The sequence below is a fragment of the Bubalus bubalis genome, chromosome 1 (genome assembly GCF_019923935.1).
Source record: "Bubalus bubalis isolate 160015118507 breed Murrah chromosome 1, NDDB_SH_1, whole genome shotgun sequence".
Classification (NCBI taxonomy): Eukaryota; Metazoa; Chordata; class Mammalia; order Artiodactyla; family Bovidae; genus Bubalus; species Bubalus bubalis.
Genome location: NC_059157.1, coordinates 50,869,566 through 50,877,655, shown reverse-complemented (window position 1 = coordinate 50,877,655; position 8,090 = coordinate 50,869,566). Strand labels below are relative to the sequence as shown.

The 8,090-nt window shown below is 39.6% G+C and overlaps 1 long non-coding RNA gene across 1 annotated transcript; it reads right to left on the bottom strand.

Moving 5' to 3' along the window:
* Positions 1-201: 201 nt before the first annotated feature.
* On the bottom strand, positions 202-5,720 carry LOC123333258. The gene is made up of 2 exons (XR_006550503.2): positions 5,500-5,720; positions 202-307 (listed from the first exon to the last, which is right to left on the bottom strand). It is a non-coding gene; the product is annotated as an uncharacterized LOC123333258 (long non-coding RNA).
* Between the last annotated feature and the right edge of the window lie 2,370 nt (positions 5,721-8,090).

Below are 8,090 nucleotides of genomic sequence, written 5' to 3'. Positions count from 1 at the left end.
TCCATTCTTATATAACCTTTCGAGTAAGAATGGGAGATCTTATACCCCCATGCAGGCATGCACAGAGAGGAGGGAGGGAGGTAGGAGGGTGGGTACTGCAATTACACATGATTTTTTAAAAAATTATTTTTTAACATCATAAAAAGCATGACATTTTGTGCAGGTGGAATGTAAGTTTTCTCTTCTGAATTTTTTGTTTCAGGTAGTGGATGAAAAAATAGTTGACATCACATATGGGGCACTTTCAAAGTCGATGTATTGCATTCCTTCTCGAAGAAAGCATCAGATCACATTGGTGTCAGGCGTGCTAATAGTAGGAAAAAACAGAAGAGATTGGAATCATCAAAGGTTGAAAATCTGAGAATTTTCTTGACAATTTTCTCATTTCCTCCAAGAGTATTAAACCCTCCAGATAAATAAAAATCTCCCAAACTCCTACATGCTTCCAAAAAAAAAATCCCTTCCCTTCCCTTGATTAGCCTCAACTGAAATAATTTTTTGTGTATGCCACACTAAAATTCCTCATGATCTAGGTCAAGATTCTCTTCACTTCTTTGGTTCTTTGTAAAGTTCAAAAATAAGTGATAACCAACTAGTCTATAAAATCTCTTCTTTTACGAAATGGCAACCCACTCCAGTATCCTTGACTGGAGAATCCCAGGGACAGAGGAGCCTGGTGGGCTGCCATCTATGGGGTCGCACAGAGTCGGAGACGACTGAGGCAACTTAGCAGGAGCAGTAGCAGCATGTTACATATGACTTTGAAAAATAAAATAAAATATTTTGGTTTTGCCCACAGTGAAAATAGGTTTGGTTTTTATAGAACTTCTAATAAATGTATCTGATAACTGGAACACCACAGAGGCTACAGTTATCGAGCTAAATATAATCTGGCCATTAATAATCAGTAGTTAAACTGTGAGTTAGAGGCAGCATATATAACTGAGAGAAATCTGGAATCATCAATGATTTATCATATCTTTATGTCAAACACAGGAGAGGCCAAATACACATACCTAGCTAACATGTGTCCTAATTCACTATTTTTAATTCCATCTGTAATTCTTCCCAATGCAGAGACTTTGAGTCCATTATATCTCCACATAGTTTCTTGCCTCAATAGCCCGAGATAAAAACAAAACAAAACAAACAAAAAAAAACTTTTGAAAAGTTATATCTTTTTGTTAGAAATGGTTGCTTGTGGGTATGATAAAATTAACACAATATAAAGAATCTCTTGATGAAGGTAAAAGATGAGAATGAAAAAGCTGGCTTAAAACTCAGTATTCAAAAATCTAAGATCATGGCATCTGGCCCCATCACTTCATAGCTAATAGACAGGGAAAAAGTGAAAACAGTGGCAGAGTTTATTTTTGTGGGCTCCAAAATCACTGTGGACAGTGATTGCAGCCATGAAAAAAAAATTTAAAAAAATGCTTGCTCCTTGGAAACAAAGCTATGACAAACATAGACAGCATATTAGAAAGCAGGGGCATCACTTTGCTGACAAATGTCCGTCTAGTCAAAGCTATGGTTTTTCCAGTAGTCATATACAGACGTGAGAGTTGGATCATAAAGAAGGCTAAGTGACAAAAAACTGATGCTCTCGTGATGTGGTACTGGAGAAGACTCTTGAGACTCTTGAAATCATAGAAAAGGTAGCTCCTGGATTGACAGCCGTTTGTCAGCTAGCTCAGAGGTTGGCACCCAAAGGACTGGTAACTTGAAAGACGGCAACTCCAGGTTGTCTACAACATACTGGCCGGCAGGAACTGGAAACATGGGACTTGATAGGAAGAAAGATATTTCCTTGATGGGATCTGAACACATCAGAAAAATTCTGACAACATTCAGAAGGGATGCAGGCACTGTTCTCACAACTGGTTGGAAGGCAGCTCATGGTGTCACCACAGGGCTCATGGCAGTGGCCATGGAGTGTATTGCTGCGCAGGCTCCTATTAGGATCAGTTCGGTTCAGTCACTCAGTCGTGTCCAACTCTTTGCAACCACATGGACTGCAGCACGCCAGGCCTCCCTGTCCATCACCAACTCCCGGAGTTTACTCAAACTCACATCCATTGAATAGGTGATGCCATCCAACCACCTCATCCTCTGTGGTCCCCTTCTCCTCCTGCCTTCAATCTTTCCCAGCATCAGGGTCTTTTCCAATGAGTCAGTTCTTCACATCAGGTAGCCGAAGTATTGGAGTTTCAGCTTCAGTATCAGTCCTGCCAAAGAATATTCAGGACAGATTTCCTTTACGACTGACTGGTTGGATGTCCTTGCTATCCAAGGGACTCTCAAGAGTCTTCTCCAACATGACAGTTCAAAAGCATCAATTCTTCAGTGCTCAGCTTTCTTTATAGTCCAAGTCTCACAACCATAGATGACTACTGGAAAAACCATAGCTTTGACTAGATGGAACTTTGTCGACAGAGTAATGTCTCTGCTTTTTAATATGCTGCCTAGGGTGGTCATAGCTTTTCTTTCAAGGAGCAAGCATCTTTTAATTTCATGGCTGCAGTCACCATCTTCACTGATTTGGAGCCCAAGAAAGTCTCTCACTGTTTCCATTGTTTCCCCGTCTATTTCCTATTAAGTGATGGGACCAGATGCCATGATTTTAGTTTTCTGAATGTTGAGCTTCACACCAACTTTTTCACTCTCCTCTTTCACTTTCATCAAGAGGCTCTTCAGTTCTTCTTCACTTTCTGGCATAAGGGTGGTGTCATCTGCATATCTGAGATTATTTGCAATCTTGATTTCAGCTTGTGCTTCATCTAGCCTGGCAATTAGCATGATGTACTCCACATATAAATTAAATAAGTAGGGTGACCATATACAGCCTTGACATACTCCTTTTCCGATTTGGAACCAGTCTATTTTTCCATGTACAGTTCTAACTATTGCTTCTTGACTTGCGTACAGATGTCTCAGGAGGCAGATCAGGTGGTCTGGTATTCTCATCTCTTGAAGAATTGTCCAGAGTTTGTGGTGATCCACACAGTCAAAGGATTTGGTGTGGTCAATAAAGCAGAAATAGATGTTTTTATGCAACTCTCTTGCTTTTTTGATGACCCAGCAGATGTTGGCAATTTGTTCTCTGGTTCCTCTGCCTTTTCTAAAACCAGCTTGAATATCTGGAAGTTCATGGTTCACATATTGCTGAAGCCTGCCTTGGAGAATTTAGAGCACTACTTTGCTAGCGTGTGAGATGAGTGCAATTGTATGGTTGTTTAAACATTCTTTGGCGCTGCCTTTCTTTGGAACTGGAATGAAAACTGACTTTTTCAGTCCTGTGGCCACTGCTGAGTTTTCCAAGTTTGCTGGCCTATTGAGTGCATCACTTTCACAGCATCATCTTTAGGATTTGAAATAACTCAACTGGAATTCCATCACCTCCACTAACTTTGTTCATAGTGATGCTTCCTAAGACCCACCTGACTTTGGACTCCAGGATGTGGTTCTAGGTGAGTGATCACACCATTGTGGTTATCTGGGTCATGAATATCTATTTGTATAGTTCTTCTCTTTATTCTTGCCACGTCTTAATATCTTCTGCTTCTGTTTGGTCCATAACATTTCTGTATTTAATGTGCCCATCTTTGCATGAAATATCCCCTTGGTATCTCTGATTTTCTTGAAAAGATCTCTAGTCTTTCCCATTCTATTATTTTCCTGTATTTCTTTGCACTGATCATTGAGGAAGGCTTTCTTATCTCTCCTTGCTATTCTTTGGAACTCAGCATTCAAATGGGTATATCTTTCCTTTTCTCCTTTGCCTGTAGCTCCTCTTCTGTTCTTAGCTGTTTATAAGGCCTCCTCAGACAACCATTTTGCCTTTTGCACATTTCTTTTTCTTGGGGATGATCTTGATCACAGCCTCTTGTACAATGTCACGAACCTCTGTCCATAGTTCTTCAGGCAGTTTGTTATCAGATTTCATTCCTTGAGTCTATTTCTCACTTCCGCTGTATAATCATAAGGGATTTGATTTAGGCCATACTTGAATGGTCTAGTGGTTTTCCCTACTTTCTTCAATTTAAGTTTGAATTTGGCAATAAGTAGTTCATGATTTGAGCCACAGTCACCTCCTGGTCTTGTTTTTACTGACTCTATAGAGTTTCTCCATCTTTGGCTGCAAAGAATATAATCAATATTTGATTTTGTTATCGACCATCTGATGATGTCCATGTGTAGAATCTTCTCTTGTGTTGGAAGAGGGTGTTTGCTATGACCAGTGCATTCTCTTGGCAAAACTCTGTTAGCCTTGACCTGCTTAATTCTGTACTCCAAGGCAAAATTTGCCTGTTAGTCTAGGTATTTCTTGACTTCCTAGTTTTGCATTCCAGTCCCCTATAATGAAAGGACATCTTTTGTGGGTGTTAGTTCTAGAAGGTTTTGTAGGTCTTCACAGAACCATTCAACTTCAGCTTCTCAGCATTACTAGTCAGGGCATAGACTTGGATTGTTGTGATATTGAATGGTTTGCCTTGGGAACGAACAAAGATCATTCTGTCGTTTTTGAGATTGCATCCAAGTATTGCATTTTGGACTCTTTTGTTGACTATGATGGCTACTCCATTTATTCTAAGGGATTCTTGCCCACAGTAGTAGATATAATGGTCATCTGAGTTAAATTCACCCATTCCAGTCCATTTTAATTCACTGATTCCTGAAATGTTGATTCTATATCCTGTTTGACCGCTTCCAATTTGCCTTGATTCATGGACCTAACATTCCAGGTTCCTATGCAATATTGCTCTTTACAGCATCAGACTTAACCTTCATCACAATCACAGCTGGGTGTTGTTTTTGATTTGGCTCTGTCTCATTCTTTCTGAAGTTATTTCACCACTGATCTCCCATAGCATTTTGGGCACCTACTGACCTAGGGAGTTCATCTTTCATAGTCATATCTTTTTGCCTTTAATGCTGTTCATCCTTTTCATGCTATTCTTCTCAAGGCAAGAATACTGAAGTGGTTTGCCATTCCCTTCTCCAGTGGACCACATTTTATCAAAACTCTCCACCATGACCCATCCGTATTCTGTGGCCCTACATGGCATGGCTCATAGTTTCATTGAGTTAGACAAGGCTGTGGTGCATGTGATCAGTTTGGTTAGTTTTCTGTGATTGTAGTTTTCATTCTGTCTGCCCTCTGATGGAGAAGGATAAGAGACTTATGGGAGCTTCCTGATGGGAGAGACTGACTGAAGGGGAAGCTAGATCTTGTTCTGATGGGTGGGGCCATGGTCAGTAAATCTTTAATCCAATTTTCTGTTGATGGGCAGGGCTGTGTTCCCTCCTTGTCGTTTGACCTGACCTAACAATTGTGGAGATAATGAAGATAACGGCGACCTCCTTCAAAAGGTGCCATGCATGCACTGCTGCACTCAGTGCCTCCGACCCTGCAGCAGGCCACCATCGACCCTCACCTCCACCAGAGACTCCTGGACGCTGACTATTAGGATAGCAGGGGGCATTTCCACAACTCACCTTAGTGGAGCAGAAAGCACTGGGTGAGGTGACAGGAACATGGCAGGAGTCCCCAGGGGGAGTGAGAGCTGTAGTTTTTGGAGCAGCAATTATTGTGAGACATAGTAGAGCTAGAAGGTCAGGCCTTGCTTAAATTGCAAAGAGCACATTGCTGAAGTGATCGTTTGCTGGATCTATGGCTTATCTATCTTGCTTGCTGGATGTTTGCTCTTTTAAAGCCCATCCTCCTGCTCATTCTTCAGAACCATTTCTATGGAATCTCATTGGAGTATTTTTAATGCTTGCCAAGCAGTCCTCCCACCAACTTATAAGATATATATTAACTCTATCACACCCTTCAGAGAACTATCATTCCAACATCAATCTTGTCTTCTTTCCCAGTCTTTCTCAGAGTACAGGAATATAGAAGCAGTTGTGTGTCTTTATTTGCTCATGCATCTTGACAGTTCCTTGAAATTGTTGTTAAAACCTCACAAATAGAGCCACAAATAGATAATAGAGAAAAATCATTTATAGCCACTTTTTCTATAAAATGAAAAAAAAATATTTTATATACATATATACCTAATAGCTTAATAATGTATTTTAGAAGTGATACATGTTGCAAAGTCTTAATTTGGGAATTGAAACTTACTTTGCATTCTTTCTAGACAAAACCTACATTCAAAATCTGATTCATTTTTCTGGGAAACTTGGCATGAATATCATATTCAGGTGTTTCTTTCCCAGTGAAGAATGGTGATGTGGAAAACTTTGACTATCTTTGCGAAGATCCACACTCAGAGTCTATACATCACTGGTCTTGCATTATTATAAAACCGAAGGTGTTAGCACACCAATTTTTATGGTTGCTATATATAAAAAAAAGAGGTAATCTATCTTCTTGGATGTTTAAGTGAATCTTAACATATTAGTGTACATACAGAGTGTTTATGTTTATAATTCAGTTAGTGTGCAAATGCTGACTTATCGTGGTGAAGCTGAAACTCCAATACTTTGGCCATGTGATGTGAGGAGTCTACTCATTGGAAAAGATCCTGATGTTGGGGAAGATTGAGGGCAGGAGGAGAAGTGGGCAACAGAGGATGAGATGGTTTGATAACATCACCAACTCAATGGGCATGAGTTTGAGCAAATTCTGGGAGATGGTAAAGAATAGAGAAGCCTGGTGTGCTGCAGTCCACAGGGTTGCAAGGACTTGGACATGACTTAGCAACTGAACAACAATCTTTGATACACTATATTTGCAAGTTCCTGTGTAGACAAAATATCACAAGTAACAAATAAAGCAGAAATATTACCTCTATCTTGGAGCCAAATAAAAATAAAATAAAACAGAAATCATGATTCATAATCTACTCAGCTGCCTTCTAAAATGGATTTATGTCAATTGGTTCTTTTAAGTGCATTGATTGGCATAGATGTGAAAGTTTGGGAATAAGATTTGGAAGGGGTGGAATTTATTTTCATTGGAGATTAATATTTTGTAGTTAGAATCAATTCAGGTAAGAGTGGAATGGGGAAACTAGAGCAGAGGAGCTGATATGGGAAAGGGATATGATGTATACAGTGTTAAATGACCCACTATTTGACCAATCTTCCCAGTAATATAATTGACTTATTTCTTTTGGAAAGTAGTGAAGGGCTGCATAGAGTTTCTATTAATAGGTGAATGACTAGTGAACTGATGACAGCAGGAGCAGTAAAAAGACTATAATACACAGGGAACTGGAGAAATAGCAGGATGATATATGGTTTTCATAAGCTATGGAAATGTCAAGTGTTAGTTTCTCAGTCATGTCCGACTCTTTGTGACCTCATGGAGTGCCAGACTTCTCCATCCATGGAATTCTCCAGGCAAGAATACTGGAGTGGGTTGCCATTTCCTTCTCTAGGGGATCTTCCAGACCCAGGGATCAAACCTCGGTCTCCTACATTGCAGGCAGATTCTTTACTGTTTGAGCCACCAGGAAATGTCAAGGATTCGCATCAGTTACCGCCTCATGTGAGAGAGAACAAAATTCAGTATATTATTATGGCTGTATCTGAATCTCATGTTATGAATTTGTAAACATAAGAGAGATGCCAATAAATCTCCCTGTTCATTTTATTCAGTATTTTTTCTGTGTGTTTCACTCTGGACAGTTTCTGTTGCAATGTTTTGAAATATATTAATGGTTTCTTTGGCAATGTCTAATCTGGTAATGTGTTTTCTACATCAAGCAATGTAGTTTTCATCTCTGTTTTTTGTTGTTTTTTTTTTTTTTTTTTTTTTTTGTATCTTTCATTTGTCTATCTAATAAGATAAATCTTTCCTCTAACTTCTGAAATGTATGAAATACAGGTATGCTGGTGAGCTGACCAAGGGGCTCTTGGCAGTAGTCCAGGAGCCAGGTTGGCATCTATGGATTATGCAAAGGGCACATTCACAGATCACTCTTCTAGAGCAGAGAACAATAGAAAAGGAGAAAGGAGCAGAGCTGACTCTCAAAAGAGTAGGGACTATCATTTCCAGAGCAGTAGTTGTTGAAACACATGAAGTTAATGAGTTTTAGAAGAGTAGTAGGAACTTTCTCAAATGTGATTGTCCT